This window comes from Nerophis lumbriciformis, linkage group LG21 (genome assembly GCF_033978685.3).
Source record: "Nerophis lumbriciformis linkage group LG21, RoL_Nlum_v2.1, whole genome shotgun sequence".
Classification (NCBI taxonomy): domain Eukaryota; kingdom Metazoa; phylum Chordata; class Actinopteri; order Syngnathiformes; family Syngnathidae; genus Nerophis; species Nerophis lumbriciformis.
The window spans coordinates 24931199-24949827 of record NC_084568.2 but is presented as its reverse complement, the minus strand read 5'-3'; the positions used below and the strand labels follow the sequence as shown (position 1 = coordinate 24949827).

General features: G+C 39.5%; 1 protein-coding gene across 1 annotated transcript in view; it reads right to left on the bottom strand.

Moving 5' to 3' along the window:
- The window catches only part of efna3b (ephrin-A3b), a 346280-nt gene extending 329004 nt beyond the window's left edge, over positions 1-17276 (bottom strand). Inside the window, exon 1 of the mRNA XM_061982582.1 lies at positions 17172-17276. The gene's annotated coding sequence lies outside the window, so the exon portion shown is untranslated. The remainder of the gene's footprint in view (positions 1-17171) is intronic.
- Positions 17277-18629: the final 1353 nt, after the last annotated feature.

Here is an 18629-nt window from a genome sequence, read left to right as displayed (position 1 = left end):
CGAATCAGTAAAGAATCTGGGTATTATCTTCGACCCAACTCTCTCGTTTGAGTCACACATTAAGAGTGTTACTAAAACGGCCTTCTTTCATCTTCGTAATATCGCTAAAATTCGTTCTATTTTATCCACTAGCGACGCTGAGATCATTATTCATGCGGTCGTTACGTCTCGTCTCGGTTACTGTAACGTATTATTTTTGGGGCTCCCTATGTCTAGCATTAAAAAATTACAGTTGGTACAAAATGCGGCTGCTAGACTTTTGACAAGAACAAGAAAGTTTGATCATATTACGCCTATACTGGCTCACCTGCACTGGCTTCCTGTGCACTTAAGATGTGACATTAAGGTTTTACTACTTACGTATAAAATACTACACGGTCTAGCTCCGTCCTATCTTGTCGATTGCATTGTACCATATGTCCCGGCAAGAAATCTGCGTTCAAAGAACTCCGGCTTATTAGTGATTCCCAGAGCCCAAAAAAAGTCTGCGGGCTATAGAGCGTTTTCTATTGGGGCTCCAGTACTAAGGAATGCCCTCCAGGTAACAATTAGAGATGCTACCTCAGTAGAAGCATTTAAGTCCCATCTCAAAACTCATTTGTATACTCTAGCCTTTAAATAGCCCCCCTGTTGGACCAGTTGATCTGCCGTTTCTTTTCTTTTCTCCTCTGCTCCCCTTTTCCTTGAGGGGGGGGGGCACAGGTCCGGTGGCCATGGATGAAGTGCTGGCTGTCCAGAGTCGGGACCCGGGGTGGACCGCTCGCCTGTGCATCGGCAGGGAACATCTCTGCGCTGCTGACCCGTCTCCGATCGGGATGGTGTCCTGCTGGCCCCACTATGGACTGGACTCTTACTATTATGTTGGATCCACTATGGACTGGACTCTCACAATATTATGTCAGACCCACTCGACATCCATTGCTTTCGGTCTCCCCTAGAGGGGGGGGGTTACCCACATATGCGGTCCTCTCCAAGGTTTCTCATAGTCATTCACATCGACGTCCCACTGGGGTGAGTTTTTCCTTGCCCGTATGTGGGCTTTGTACCGAGGATGTCGTTGTGGCTTGTGCAGCCCTTTGAGACACTTTTGATTTAGGGCTATATAAATAAAGATTGATTGATTGATTGATTGAATATTATTTTTTAATTTTTCCCCTCCCTCAGGGGGGGGGCTCGGCGGGGCGGTTGCTGGTTGTTCCATCTCCATCGTTGGGGTCTCTGCGGGTGGGGTGGGTGGTTCCCGTGGCCCTGTGCCTGGGTGGTCCTGCGGCGGCCGGTTTGGGTGGGGTGGCCGGGGGCTGGCCTCGCCGCGCTCTCCGGGGGTGGGGGGTGGGCTCGTGGGGGCCCGGTTGCCGGTGGGGCGGGGGCGGTCTTCCCGTCCGGTTGCGGGGAGTCTCTGGGTCCCTCGGGCGGGGCGTCTCGCCTTTCTGCCCGTGTGGGGTGTGGTCTCTCGCTGGCTTGGGGTCTGGCTGTCCCCTGCTTTTCTCGTGCCCTGTCCTCTGCCGGGTGCGTCTGTCTGCGGCCTGCTGCTGGCCCTTGTGGGCGGTACTGTGGGTCGGGCTCTGGGGTTCCTGTCGCTGGCCGGCTTGGCTGCGTGGGGGCGGTGGTCCCTGGTTCCCTGGGCACCACGCCTCCTGTTTGTGGGTTGGGCTCTCGGGGGTGATGGGGCCGTGCTCTGGCTCCCACGCACTCTGGGAGTCGAATGTATTGTACATGCAAATTCACATATGCTCACATACGTACATAGGTACCTACGCTCCCACATACATACACAAATACAGTACATATTTACCTACCTAATGTTCGTACATCCACACGCACATTCAATATACAAACATACACATACACATACTGTACATATACATTCACTGTACAAACACATATACACATTCTGTACATATACATTCATTGTACAAACACATATACACATTCTGTACATATACAAGTACATATGCATACTTACACTCATGCACATAATCACGTTTCATCAAACATATATTAACGTTGTTGCCCTAGGGTAAACTGGGTGTAACACATGGCACACTGACAAAGCTTAACCTATTGTGACTATAACAATCTACAAGGTTAATGTAGGTTGCTTCTCTTTCTCCCCCTCCATTTTTCTGCATTCTTTCATAGCTCAAGTTATCATTACGTATATGTATTGTTGCATTTAAACAACTGTATTGTTGATAATAAAGGTAAATTATTGGTATTGTTCATTATCAATAGCGCTATTTCTATTGGTATTTGTATTGATCCATTTGTAGTGTAATAATGCTCATTGTCATTTCTGTATTATTTTTTATTTTTCGCTAACTGCTTATTTGCTATTACTTTTACCATCATATTTGTACATGTCATATTTGCTGATGTTGCTCTATTGTTGTTGTTGTTGTTGTTGTTTGCTGTTGTTGTTTTTGTCTCTCTGTCTAATCCCCCTCTTGTCCCCACAATTTCCCCCTCTGTCTTCTTTTTTTTTTCTCTTTCTATCCCCTCCTGCTCCGGCCCGGCTGCACTAAATGATAATATAAATACATTTAATAAAGTCAAATACAAATAAGGCAACAAGAGAAGTATCCTACACTTCTCTTTTGTAAAGTAAATCTGAACAGCCGACATGGGCATCTACATCAACTATATGATTTGCCTGAGAAGCTGGACAGGACATAAAAAAAAAATAAAAAAAAATAAAAAAATAAAAAAATTAAATGGAGCTGACCAGCAATAACCGCATGTGCATCGACAAAATGCACTCAATCTGATCATCATTCGGATTAGAATGTGACTGTGTACATGGACCCTCTGATTATGACGTGCATTTTTATCCATCACACCTTAAATCGGAATACTTTACTTTGACATGCTCAGAACATAACATAAATGGAAAGGTGTGTTATCGTTTGTGCTATGGCACCATCTTTTGGATGACTTTGCTGACTGCAGGTGCTGAAGAAGCAGTCGACTTCCACTGTAAACAAACATGGATGTGTGTATCTCTGCTTGTCCGACGTTATCACGGTATTTATTTATCATGTTTTCCTTCTGTTCACTACTTTTGTTTTACCTCTCTTTTTGAAATGGAGCTGTTCAGTGCTTTTTATGTTGTGATTAAGTACAAGTTGCGGCACGTCTTTATGTTAAAACAGCTCATTAAGACTAGTGGATCCCTTCTTTTGTTGTTACATCGGCACATGACACTCCAGACCATACTTTTGTTTTTGCTCGTATCGTTTTAAAGCAACAATCTCAACAGCATATAACGCTACTTCTGTACATGTTGAATGGGGTGGGTCAGCAGCAAAGAGTAGCTGACATCAAAGACATGTGCAGTAAGGATAATTCTAACCTGAATTTCAGAAGATGTGTTTTCATGCGCTACAATCCCAATGACTATCGGCACAAACCACCCATCTCGATCGAATTTAAGTTTTGATCGGAACGTGTGTGATCGGGTCAGAATATTCAGAATGGCGTGTTTACATGAAACATTTGTATTACGGTTAGGCTTTTAATCCGATTAAATGTGCCCATGTGCACATAGCAATTGCTACTTCAAATGCCACTACTGCCAACAAAATGTTTAAAATCAACTACATTAGGAGGTTGCCTACAGCCACAGCAGTTAATGCCATGTATTTTTCACCTGGCGCTAATTGGAGACCCCAGTGATTTTTTTCCGTGTGTAGGCCAGGCATGCAGCAAACACTCAATAAGTCTATTGTTAATTTCAATAATATGTTATTATTTTATTAGAATTAATAATCAATGCTGCATTGATTGTGGTATTTACTGTACGGTAATAAAAAATAAAACCTTGTACATTTTGCGACGCTGTCGTTAGTGTTTTAGTTGTTCGTGGTTAAATATTAACAACGGTGGACAGTTACGATTACAATTTGACTTAAACATTGCCTGTAGAGTTAATAAAGCTTTTATAATGGTGACAATTTTGACCCCGCGCTTTGATTTTCGTACGTTAGACTTAGACTTCAGTTTTGGACGAAATTGTTTTCCTAAAACTTGCATTGTCTGGTTTATCATACGGCCAAACATTTGCCGTAACCAACGTTTAAGGTTGTGAGTTCAAACCCCGGCCGAGTCATACCAAAGACTATAAAAATGGGACCCATTACCTCCCTGCTTGGCACTCAGCATCAATGGTTGGAATTGGGGGTTAAATCACCAAAAATGATTCCCGGGCGCGGCCACCGCTGCTGCCCACTGCTCCCCTCACCTCCCAGGGGGTGATCAAGGGTGATGGGTCAAATGCAGAGAATAATTTCGCCACACCTAGTGTGTGTGTGACAATCATTGGTACTTTAACTTTTTAATATTCTGCATCACAAAGAATCCCACACGTTGGTAACTCAATCTCTGTGCTTTTTTGTTGTCCAGCACAACTGCAAAATAAGCCAAAGAAAGTTGCGAGTGACGGCACTTTGACACAAAAGGCGAGAAACACTATTCAAGAAAAAGCTATTGGCAAAGTACAAAAGTGGCGTCCACGTGACTCTTTCCTACTCTCTGCCTCTCCGCTCATTGCCGTCTTTGCCAACAACAGTCTTTAATAAAAGGTATAAGAGATGTTAAATGTTCATTTATCTATTTAAGTCAGGGATGTCAAACTGGTTTTCATTGAGGGCCACATCGCAGTTGTGGCTGACATCAGAGGGCCGATTATAATAATAATAATGATAATAATGGATTAGATTTATATAGCGCTTTTCTAGACACTCAAAGCGCTTCACAGAGAAGTGAGAACCCATCATTCATTCACACCTGATGGTGGTAAGCTACTTTCGTAGCCACAGCTGCCCTGGGGTAGACTGACGGAAGCGTGGCTGCCAATTTGCGCCTACGGCCCCTCCGACCACCACCTATCATTCATCATTCATTCACCGGTGTGAGCGGCACCGGGGGCAAGGGTGAAGTGTCCTGCCCAAGGACACAACGGCAGCGATTTTAGGTGGTAAGAGGCGGGGAGCGAACCTGCAACCCGCAGGTTTCTGGCACGGTTGCTCTACTCACTACGCCATGCCGCCCCAATAACTGCTTATAACAGTATGAATCTGCATCTGGATTTCATTACTAATTACATAAATTGTTTTAAGTAGATTAAGTCGATTTTACAGTAAAATCTGACATTTACAAAATGTTACTGTAAAATATAGCGTGTTTTTTTTTGGTTTGGTTTTTTACAACATTTTACGGTAAATTGAAAAACAGTACCACTGTTTGTTTTTTTTGAGGGGAGGGGCTGTTACAGAAAAAGCTGACAGCTTAGTTGCCAGAAATGTACTATTAAATTTACTTCTTTTTTTTCAACATTATATTGTTAATGGAAAACGGTACAAATTAATTTCTTATTCTGGCATCTTAGCTGCCATTTTTTTTAACGTAAAAACAAATGTATCGTTTTTCCATTTACAGTAATACACCAGTTAAAAACAACCACCGTAGATTTTACAGTCAAAAACTGGCAGCTCAGTCAACAGAATTTTAACGCAAAAAACAGTTGTTTTTTTTTTTTCAATTTACAGTAATATGCTGTAAAGAACAACGTAAAATGTATTGCCATTTTTGTTCATTTGATGGGTATTTTGCTGTAAAGTTAAGCATTTTTTATTTATTTTTATTTAGACAAAAACATGTTTGGAAAGTATGATAATATACTGTAATATTTGTTGCAATATTGGATACTATTAAAGTTTAAAAGGCATGCAATTTCAAATAGTACATATATTTTTTCTGTCAAAATGAAAAAAATCAAGTACATTTAGTGAGAAAATATGAAGTACTTTATTGACACATCATTTCGAGGTGCGGGCCAGAAAAAATTATGTTGCGAGCCAAATCTGGCCCCTGGGCCTTGAGTTTGACACCTGTGAGTTAAGTCATCATTTATACATAGTTTGCATTGTCTTCTAGAATTAAAACCATAACTATTTTCTATAAAAGGACTGGAATGGATTTTTTGGCTTGATTTTACAGTGGCACTTCTAATGACAGCCAATAATATTCAAATATTCTCTGAACGGCAGACATGCATCTATGAAAATATGGAGAAGCTGCTGATGGTGTGTTTGATGGTACCGTAGAAGTCCTCTACTTTCTTGTTTGTTTTTAATACAACATTTAAAATCTAAAAGTTAGTTTTTCTTTTTAAAAGACATGGCACGTTAGAATTTGCTGGGTTCAAGCACCAACTAAATGTGTTGTATATATTGTAATTGAATGGAGATGTTGATTTGAGATACAAGTAATTTGGGTTAGGAGAACCCCCACAGAACTAATTAAGCTCGTAAGTTGAGGTACCACTAGGGCTGTGAAATTTTGGGCACCACACGATTCGATTCGATTCAGAATCGATTCTCGATTGAAAACGATTTTTCGATTCAAAATCTATATTTTTTTAATAACATTGAATGGCAGTTCTATGATTAACTACATTCCTCCATAAAATAGATACACAGCGCTGATCAATTTCGATATTACTTAAAAGAAAACTGGTTTTGTTGAATAAAATGCAAAGTCAAATACAAAAAAGGCAACAAAAGAAGTATCCAACACTTCTATTTTCTAAAGTAAATCTGTACAGCAGATATGATCTTCTACATCAACAATATGATTTGCCTGAGTGGCTGGAAAAGACAGGTATAAAAATTTTTTTAAATTGCTATTTTTTTATTTTTATTTTTATTTTTATTGATTAAGAATCATTACAAATAAGAATCGCAATTAATATGGAAATCGTTTTTTTGTTGTTGTTTTTTTTGACACAACTGTATTTTGGAAAATTGCTTTGTTTCGTTTTTGTCCGGACTTTTATTTATGGGGTTTTATTTTGTTTTTATACAATTTCAGTGTAAAAAAATTCAGTGCAGAAATCACTGTTTGCTTTTTTCTCGTAATAAAGACACAAATTAACCTCCATATTAATATATCTTTATTATGACGTGAGCTTTTTATTATGAAAAAGCTTTCGTGATAAAAACATAAATCAACCTCCATATGAATTTGTGTCTTTATTATGAAAAAGCTTTTGTGTTAAAAACATAAATCAACCTCCATATGAATTTGTGTCTTTATTATGACAAAAGCCCATCCATTCATCCATTTTCTACCGCTTGTCCCTTTCAGGGTAGCGGGGGGTGCTGGAGCCTATCTCAGCTGCATTCAGGCAGAAAGACCCCGGGCTTGGGGATCGAACCCAGGACCTTTGTATTGTGAGGCACATGTTTCACCGTGACAAGAGCTTTGTGAGCAAAATTTGTATTTAAAAATCTGTTTCACAAAATAGTGTTTTAATTCAGTGTGTAAAAATTCAATAAATAATAAATAAATAAAAACATAAATCAACCCTCTATATTAATTTGTGTCTTTTTTGACACTGACAATTTCATTGAATAAAAATGTGTGAGCAAAATTTGTGTTTAAAAATCAGTGTGTCGAAATAGTGTTTTAAATTCAGTGTAAAAATTCAGCGTATAAAAATTCAGTGTAAAAAAAATCAGTGCAGAAAATATTGTTTGCTTTTTTTAAGCAACCAATAGTTCTTCATAGATTTTTTTCTGCACTGAATTTTCTTACACTGACTTTTACACAATAAATTACAAAAAAAAAGAATTTTTAAACACACGGATTTTGCTCCCAAATGTATATTTAATGAAGTTCGCAGCATAATTTATTGTAAAAAAGAAATTCCGTTCACAAAATGCAAATGCCAAAAATCCAGTTACATAAAAAAAAAGCTTTCGTGATAAAAACATAAATCAACCCATATTAATTTGTGCCTTTTGTTGACACTGACAATTGCAATAAATAAAAACTTGTGAGCAAATTTTTTGTTTAAAAATCAGTGTGTCGAAATACAATGTTTTAAAATTCAGTGTGTGAAGAAAGATTTGGTGTAAAAAATCTAATAAAAATATCGGTCGCTTAAAAAAAAGCAATGAATTTTACAAACTGTTTTTAAAGACACAAATTGTGAGTATAATTTGATGTAAAAAAAAAAGTTCAGTTCACAAAAATCTAATGCAAAAAATGTAGTTACCGTATTTTTCGGACTATAAGTCGCAGTTTTTTTCATAGTTTGGCCGGGGGTGCGACTTATACTCAGGAGTGACTTATGTGTGAAATTATTAACACATTACCGTAAAATATCAATTAATATTATTTAGCTCATTCACGTAAGAGACTAGACGTATAAGATTTCATGGGATTTAGCGATTAGGAGTGACAGATTGTTTGGTAAACGTATAGCATGTTCTATATGTTATAGTTATTTGAATGACTCTTACCATAATATGTTACGTTAACATACCAGGCACGTTCTCAGTTGGTTATTTATGCATCATATAACATACACTTATTCAGCCTGTTGTTCACTATTCTTTATTTATTTGAAATTGCCTTTCAAATGTCTATTCTTGGTGTTGGGTTTTATCAAATAAATTTCCCCAAAAAATGCGACTTTTACTCCAGTGCGACTTATATATGTTTTTTTCCTTCTTTATTATGCATTTTCATCCGGTGCGACTTATGCTCCAGAGCGACTTATACTCCGAAAAATACGGTACATAAATTCAAAGCTTTCGAAATAGATACACAAATCAACTTCCGTACTTTTGAAACATGCAAAAAAACATGGTATAGTAGACTAACGCTATAATTTCATTCTATTCAACCAGCATCTGGGAGCGATCGTGGTCCCGCTGTATTTATTTGAATGGTGTCTAATGCTGTTCTGTATTTACACAAGGCGGGTCGACAGACAATCACACAGCTCCTCGGAGAGGATAAAAGCTTCATTTATGAGGTGTTCCCTTCACTCGGAGCCAGGTGGCCCATACGTGAGACCTTGGCTGCCTCCTCAAATGATGGAGTTCAAACCTGCCATGTTTTGTTTGGTGCGTTCACTGGCTTTTATACCACTCAACTACTCCCATGCCTCCTTGGCAGCTTTTAAAAGCATTTAGACTGAAAGTTTGTTTCCTCTTTTTTTTTTTAAAGACAGCAAAGCATAGATGAGTGGGGAGTGTTGCTGTGGTAAACAGAGATCAAGACACAACCTTCACTGACTTCAACGCTGGCTGAATTCCACAGCCCCAGCCTCGTTCATCTCAAAGTGTCCATCTGGGACGGAGCGGGGACAGGAAGGGGGAGGACAGGATAAATTGTTGAGGTGTTCGGGGCGGGGTGTTTATAGGATGACTTTGCACGGAGAGAATGAATGAAGAGAGAGAAGGAAAGACAGCACACAGAGAAAATGCTGCCAATGAATACAAGGGAGAAGAAGAATGGAAGAAGGTGGATAATCTTTTTCCCCTTGTCCTTGCTCTTTCTTAGAGAGGCGCACCTTTAAATCATCCAAGGCAGTGTTTTTCAATGTTTTTTGGGCCAAGGCACATTTTTTGCGTTGAAAAAATCCAGAGGCACACCACCAGCAGAAATCATTAAAAAACGAAACTCAGTTGACAGTAAAGAGTCATTGTCGCAATTGTTGGATATGACTTTAAACCATAACCAACCATGCATCAATATAGCTCTTGTCTCAAAGTAGGTGTACTGTCACCACCTGTCACATCACCCCCTGACTTATTTGGAGTTTTTTGCTGTTTCCCTGTGTGTAGTGTTTTAGTTCTTGTCTTACGCTCCTATTTTGGTGGCTTTTTCTCTTTTTTTGGTATATTCTTGTAGCAGTTTCATGTCTTCCTCTGAGCGATATTTCCCGCATCTACTTTGTTTTAGCAATCAAGAATATTTCAGTTGTTTTTATCCTTCTTTGTGGGGACATTGTTGATTGTCATGTCATGTTCGGATGTACATTGTCTTTGCTCCACAGAAAGTCTTTGCTGTCGTCCAGCATTCTGGTTTTGTTTACTTTGTAGACAGTTCAGTTTTAGTTTTGTTCTGCATCGCCTTCCCTAAGCTTCATTGCCTTTTCTTAGGGGCACTCACCTTTTGTTTATTTTTGGTTTAAGCATTAGACACCTTTTTTACCTGCATGCTGCGTCCCCCTGTTTCCGACATCTACAAAGCAATTAGCGACCAGCTTCCACCTACTGATATGGAAGAGTATTACACGGTTACTCTGCTGAGCTCGAGACAGCACCGACACCCAACAACAATACATCATTTTCAGACTATAATTACTGGTTGGCAAAAAATATTTTTAACCCAAATAGGTGAAATTAGATAATCTCCCACAGCACACCAGACTGTATCTCACGGCACGCTATCCTTGGATATATGTATACAACACTGGGATATATATAAATATTTTCTTAAAAACTGCATTTAAAAAAGGATACACCCCTGAAATGTATATCCTTCTGTGGGGATCAGCAACCCGGCTCTTTAGTGCCGCCCTAGTGGCTCTCTGGGGCATCTTTAAAAAAGGATTGAAAATGGAAAAAGATGGGGGAAAAATAACTGTTTTGTTTTAGTATGTTTTTTGTGTGAGGACAAACATGACACAAACCTTCCCTATTGTTAGAAAGCCCACTGTTTAATATGTTTGTGTGTATGCTTGACTGATGAGAGTCTTTGGTCAACATCGTTTTGTCCTACTCATTTTGGCGGATATTGAACTCACCATAGTGTAGACTGTGACACAACAGTTTGTTTACATGTAAAATCTTCCACTCCTTCTTTGTCTCATTTTGTACACCAAACGTTTTATACTATGCATGATTGCACAAATGTGCGCTTTGTTGATGTAATTGATTTGTTGGAGTGCTAATCAGGCATATTTGGTCAGTGCATGACTGCAGGCTAATCAATGCTAACATGCTATTTAGGCTAGCTGTATGTACATAGTGCATCATTATGTCTCATTTGTAAGTATAGTTGAGCTCATTTAATAATTTATGTATTTATTTATTTATTTAGAGACAGACATAATTTTGTATTTCATTGTTGTTTCTTTTGTTAATATCAGAGTCCGTTCTGCAAAAAGGTCATCCCAAGAAGCACACAGCTTATGGACAGGGACCCAAAGTTAAAATATACACCATCATATAATATACAAAATACAGCACAATACATTTCAAAATCTACCCACCAAATACCCATTTACAATTTTGTTTATAAATAAAAAAGGAATCTTTAAATGCACCAAAACAGTCTCAATATCCTATTATCCAAATTTGATTAAAAGGTTGCATCTTGAAGATCTGCCATAATCTCATCAAACATACAGAGGTCATATCTTATCCTTTACTTGTATCCTCTTTGTATATAATTTAGTTTTGCATGTCTCATGACACATTATCTGTATGTAATATTGGCTGCATTTCTCATAGTTGTTTGTGAGCCATGTTGTTCCAGACCACAGCAAACATTACCTAGCTTGCCAAAGATTGTAAAAAAATCTATTAGAAGAAGACAGCCTGCCATTTCCTTTAACTTGGACACACACATCTATACCTTTGACCATTAAAAGCCAGTAATTTCCAGGAGTTATCTCACCTTCTGATTAGCCTCTGATTTACTAATGTTTTCTAATGTTGTAAAAATGTGTAGAATAAATATCAAATTTCAACATTTCTGTCAAGGAAGATTTGCTTCAGCCTGCGACACATAGTCATTTTGATAGTAGGCTATTATAGCTAATATAGACACTTACGTCATAAATAAATGATAAATGGGTTGTACTTGTATAGCGCTTTTCTACCTTCAAGGTACTCAAAGCGCTTTGACACTACTTCCACATTTACCCATTCACACACACATTCACACACTGATGGAGGGAGCTGCCATGCAAGGCGCTAACCAGCACCCATCAGGAGCAAGGGTGAAGTGTCTTGCTCAGGACACAACGGACATGACGAGGTTGGTACTAGGTGGGGATTGAACCAGGGACCCTCGGGTTGCGCACGGCCATTCTTCCACTGCGCCACGCCATCATGTGTTGACTTCATTAGTCATACAAAAGACTATAAAAATGGGACCCATTACATCCATGCTTGGCACTCAGCATCAAGGGTTGAAATTGGGGGTTAAATCACCAAAATGATTCCCGGGCGTGGCACCGCTGCTGCCCACTGCTCCCCTCACCTCCCAGGGGGTGAACAAGGGGATGGGTCAAATGCAGAGGACACATTTCACCACACCTAGTGTGTGTGTGACAATCATTGGTACTTTAACTTTAACACTTATATACTGCTTTTAATTTTTTGCGGCTCCAGACAAATTTGTTTATTGTATTTTTGGTCCAATATGGCTCTTTCAACGTTTTGGGTTGCTGACCCCAGTCCTAGTTGATGATGCAAATCTGTTCCAGGGTCCTCAGGGCACTGAATCGATTGCAGCTGGACTGATCTGATGGTCTTAGAAGACATTCCGTCTCTCATCCGAGCAGGCTTCATCAGTTCACGCACACAGACTCAGGACAGATCTAGTCTGAGAGGTGTTCTCTACAGGAGAGGGCATAGCAGCTGTCACATTTAGAAACATTCTTGTCGAGGAATCCTAAATCCTTTGGATCCGGCACCAGAGGTGTCCTATTTAAGTATGTGAGCATGAACTGATGAAGCCTACTCGGATGAGAGGTGATACCAGCTCCCCCTGGGCTGGAAGCTGTTGATTTTTTATTTAAAAAAATGTTTACATCGGAACAGGAAAAATAGGACAATATTGAATCAAAACAAAGGCACGTTGACTAAGACAATAACACATTTAACTGACCATTTAGTTAAGTATAAAAAAGAGCCGGAAACGTTGATAGAAACGAAATTCATTCATATTTATTTTTGTCTTGTCGATGGGTGGGACAAGGTCGGAGTATATCCAATCACAGCTCTATGACGGCATACTTTGAAAGAGGGGAGGGGGTTAGTTAAGAAGGACAGCCAATGAAATGTTTTTCATTTTCAGATGAGGAAGCCAGTAGTCCCCGCCAAAAACGACACCAAAATGTGTGGCTTTAACATCGTTCCACATCGTATTATGTGCACAAGAGAGATAAAGTGAGGAGGACAAATTAGATTTTTACTCATATGATGCCATCAGCAGGCGAGTCATAACTGTAAGTTAAATCTATTATTCCCGCCGCGTGAGCGTGCATCGCTCGCTAAACCTTCACTGCTGGGGTTTCGTCTGTCCACAACTGATTACTACATATAGACAAAAACTTACATTTGTGGTTATCGTGTCTGAAAAATGAAAGAGTTGGCCATCTTTATGGTATTAATGAGATTGCAAAGAACTGTTGTTGATCCGATGTTGAGGTGCATGTTCAAAATGCACATAATAAATATTGAAACATTTTTGGATGTATTCATTAAATCGATGTATTCTTGGTTGCCAAAAAGTGATTCTCACAATTCAATTCAACAATTCATATGACGATCTCATCTGTGCATAAATGATTAGATTGCCCTTAAGAAAGTTACATATATGATAATGAAGTACATAATGTAATGTACCCTTTACAAAACTGAACTCTACCCCAAACGACAACTTATGGTTGCCAAAATGATTCAAAGTAATATTGCATCTCATTTGTGCATCTCCTAAGGGTATTCTAGTAATTTATGAACAGACAATATCTGTCAATATCATAATATTACTTTGAATCACTTTTTGGCAGGCAAGAATACATTGCTTTAATGCAGTGTTTTTCAACCACTGTGCCGCGGTGTGCCGTGAGATACAGTCTGGTGTGCCATGGGAGATTATCTAATTTCACCGATTTGGGGTAAAAAATATTTTTTGCAAACCAGTAATTATAGTCTGTAAATGATGTGTTGTTGTTGAGTGTTGGTGCTGTTTAGAGCTCGGCAGTAACTAGTAACTATAAAGTAACTAGTAACTGTAACTAGTTACTGGTTTTCAGTAACTAACCCAACACTGGTCATGAGACAGGCAAAACTAAATTATATACAAAGAGGATAAAAGTAAAGGATAAGATATGACCTCTGTATGTTTGATGAGACTATGGCGGATCTTCAAGATGCAACCATTTAATCAAATTTGAATAATAGGGAATAAGCGGTAGAAAATGGATGGATGGATGGATGGATGGATATTGAGACTGTTTTGGTAGATTTAAAGATTCCTTTTTTATTTATAAACAAAATTGTAAATGTGTATTTGGTGGGTAGATTTTGAAATGTATTGTATTGTAAGGCAGCACGGTGGAAGAGGGGTTAGTGCATCTGCCTCACAATACGAAGGTCCTGAGTAATCCCGGGCTCTGGATCTTTCTGTGTGGAGTTTGCATGTTCTCCCCGTGACTGCGTGGGTTCCCTCCGGGTACTCCGGCTTCCTCCCACTTCCAAAGACATGCACCTGGGGATAGGTTGATTGGCAACACTAAATTGGCACTAGTGTGTGGATGTGAGTGTGAATGTTGTCTGTCTATCTGTGTTGGCCCTGCGATGAGGTGGCGACTTGTCCAGGGTGTACACCGCCTTCCGCCCGATTGTAGCTGAGATAGGCTCCAGCGCCCCCCGCGACCCCAAAGGGAATAAGCGGTAGAAAATGGATGGATGGATGGATTGTATTGTATATTATATGATGATGTATATTTTAACTGTGGGTCCCTGTCTATAAGCTGTGTGCTTCTTGGGATGACCTTTTTGCAGAACGGACTCTGATATTAACAAAAGAAACAATAATGTAAATTTCTGTAAATAAATAAATATATAAATAAAATATTAAATGAGCTCAAATATACTTACAATCGAGGCATACTGATGCACTATGTACATACAGCTAGCCTCAATAGCATGTTAGCATTGATTAGCTTGCAGTCATGCACTGACCAAATATGCCTGATTAGCACTCCAACAAGTCAATAACATCAACAAAGCACACATTTGTGCAATCACGCATAGTATAAAACGCCGAAATTAGTAGGACAAAACGATGTTGACCAAATACTCTCAATGGTTTTAAGAAACTGTGGACATCGTGTCTTCCAGACCAAAGAGGAAAAGAACCATCATTATTATAGGCGCAAAGTTCAAGAGCCAGCATCTGTGATGGTATGGGGGTGTATTAGTGCCCAAGGCATGGGTACCTTACACCACTATTAATGCTGAAAGGTACATACAGGTTTTGGAGCAACATATGTTGCCATCCAAGCAACGTTATCATGGACGCCCCTGCTTATTTCAGCAAGACAATGCCAAGCCACGTGTTACAACAGCGTGGCTTCATAGTAAAAGAGTGCGGCCTGCCTGTAGTCCAGACCTGTCTCCTATTGAAAATGTGTGGCGCATTATGAAGCCTAAAATACCACAACGGAGACTCCGGACTGTTGAACAACTTAAAGGCCTACTGAAATTAATTTTTTTTAATTTAAACGGGGATAGCAGATCCATATGTGTCATACTTGATCATTTCGCGATATTGCCATATTTTTGCTGAAAGGATTTAGTATAGAACAACGACGATAAAGTTTGCAACTTTTGGTGGCTGATAAAAAAAAGCCTTGCCTGTACCGGAAGTAGCGTGACGTCACAAGTTGAAAGTCTCCTCACATTTCCCCATTGTTTACACCAGCAGCGAGAGCGATTGCCACCGAGAAAGCGACGATTACCCCATTAATTTGAGCCAGGATGAAAGATTTGTGGATGAGGAACGTGAGAGTGAAGGTTTAGAGTGCAGTGCAGGACGCATCTTTTTTCGCTCTGACCGTAACTTAGGTACAAGGGCTCATTGGATTCCACACTCTCTCCTTTTTCTATTGTGGATCACGGATTTGTATTTTAAACCACCTTGGGTACTATATCCTCTTGAAAATGAGAGTCGAGAACGCGAAATGGACATTCACAGTGACTTTTATCTCCACGACAATACATCGGTGAAGCACTTTAGCTACGGAGCTAATGTGATAGCCTCGGGCTTAACTGCAGATAGAAACAAAAGAAATAAACCCCTGACTGGAAGGATAGACAGAAAATCAACAATACTATTAAACCATGGACCTGTAACTACACGGTTAATGCTTTCCAGCCTGGCGAAGCTTAACAATGCTGTTGCTAACGACGCTATTGAATCTAACTTAGCTACGGACCTCGACAGAGCTATGATAAAAACATTAGCTCTCCACCTACGCCAACCCTCATCTGCTCATCAACACCGGTGTTCACCTGCGGTCCAGCGATCGACGGCGCGACGAAGGACTTCACCCGATCATCGATGCGGTCGGCGGCTAGCGTCGGATAGCGCGTCTGCTATCCAAGTCAAAGTCCTCCTGGTTGTGTTGCTGTAGCCAGACGCTAATACACCGATCGCATCTACAGCTTTCTTCTTTGCAGTCTCCATTGTTCATTAAACAAATTGCAAAAGATTCACCAACACAGATGTCCAGAATACTGCGGAATTTTGCGATGAAAACTGAGCTTTTTGTATTGGATACAATGGCGTCCCAATACTTCCGTTTCAACCATCGACGTCACGCGCATACGTCATCATACCTAGACGTTTTCAACCGGACGTTTCGCAGGAAATTTAAAATTGCACTTTATAAGTTAACCCGGCCGTATTGGCATGTGTTGCAATGTTAAGATTTCATCATTGATATATAAACTATCAGACTGCGTGGTCGGTAGTAGTGGGTTTCAATAGGCCTTTAAGCTGTACATCAAGCAAGAATGGGAAAGAATTCCACCTGAAAAGCTTAAAAAAATGGTCTCCTCAGTTCCCAAACGTTTACGGAGTGTTTGTCAAAGGAAAGTTCATGTAACACAGTGGTAAAAATGCCCCTGTGCCAACTTTTTTGCAATGTGTTGCTGCCATTAAATTAGGTTAATGATTATTTGCCAAAAAATAATTTGTTTCTCAGTTCGAACATTAAATATCTTGTCTTTGCAGTCTATTCAATTGAATATAAGTTTAAAAGGATTTGCAAATCAAAGTATTCAACGTGCCAACTTCACTGGTTTTGTATATTATCTAGTATGCCAGTTAGTTTTTCGTACAAAATAGTTAAAAATTACAAATTTGGGATTCAATTTTGCCGTCGGTAACTTTTACTGAGGCCTCTTTCACTTTCTGTGTAAGTGGAGGTGGAATTAATCACAAAGCAGCACTACAATTTAGTGGGAGTGAAACTTTCTGCCAGTTACCACGTTGTTATTGTTCATTTTTGTTCATTATTGTTCATTATGTCCTGTTGGTTTGCTGTTGTGTTGCACAGACTTTTGGCTTCTTACCTGCTCTTTGCAGTCGACCGCATCCAAGTGAGCTCAGCGTGAGTGCATTCTTCAAGCTGAGCTTTCAAGCTGGCCTCTGTATTTTGTAGGTTGGTGTGTTTTCGCACCAAGCAAGCTGCTCTTTCCCCCCTGAATAAAATAATATTAATTACACCTGACAACATCTCCGTGTCTTGAGGTAAAACTGCAAGACATAACAGAAAGTTGAGATATGGCCCAGCTTCTAAATATGACACAGAAGTTTTGTATTCTCTTCAAAAATTGATGGCATTTGATCGAATGACAGCTCATTAACTCTCCCTAGTTAATTAATGAAGAAAATGTACCGGTAGTTGAATTCCCACTCTTTTAAATATTTTTTTGCAAAATTTAAATAAGTTTATCTTGTAAACTTGTTTTAAAGGAGTACTACTGTTATGTTGACGGTTGGCGTGAGTCCAAGATGCAGAGAATGCAGGCAATGTCATTTTATTAGCAGCAACTAAGGGAGCACTGGCGTTGTAAAAGCAGGAGTGAGTAGAAAAGCTTACAATCACAGTAAGCAAAATGAAAAGTAATGCAGCATAGCGGCGCTAAGCACAAACCCTTGTAGTGTCAATTGCACTAAATTAATCCGAGCACATTTCTTTTTTACATCCCAATCAACGTGGAATTGAGCGCACATGTTTGAGTGCGGCTGGCCGCTCCCGTCCACAAAATTAGAAATTAGCAGAGGTGGGACCAAGTCATTGTTTTGCAAGTCACAAGTAAGTCTCAAGTCTTTGCCCTCAAGTCCGAGTCAAGTCCCGAGTCAAGACAGGCAAGCCCCGAGTCAAGTCCAAAGTCAAGACTGGAAAGTCTCAAGTCAAGTCCTAAGTCCTGCATTTTGAGTTTCGAGTCCTTTCAAGTCCTTTTAACCACAGACTAATATATTAACACAGATTGTGTATGCTTTTCAAATGCTGTATTTATTTATTAAAACAAGTGCATTTTAAATTGCAGGAAAGAAAATTGTGCTGACATTGCACTTTATAATAGCACTATTAACCAGTCATTTTAAACATTAACTCATTCCTTTACAGAACAAACACATTGAAAAATAAAGTGCAAATGTACTTATTTGTACAAAAGTGTTAACATTGAAAAAACATGATATATACGTGAACATAACAAAAAAGTTGTACTTTTTATATGTCAGGGCCCTATGCTGCATTGCATTTGCAAAAGACCAAATTAGCCAAGAGTCTGTCAGTCATTTGTGCATGATGGGGGCGTAGTATGATGCCACCATGGCTGAAAACTCGCTCCACTGGAGCACTGGAGGCAGGCACTGCCAAGACTCTCATGGCCACTCGGAACAGTGAAGGAAGAGTCTTCATGTTCAATGCCCAGAACAAAAGGGGGAGAGAGTTTTTTTGGGTTGGTGCACTACTTGTAAGTGTATCTTGTGTTTTTTATGTTGATTTAATTAAAAAAAAA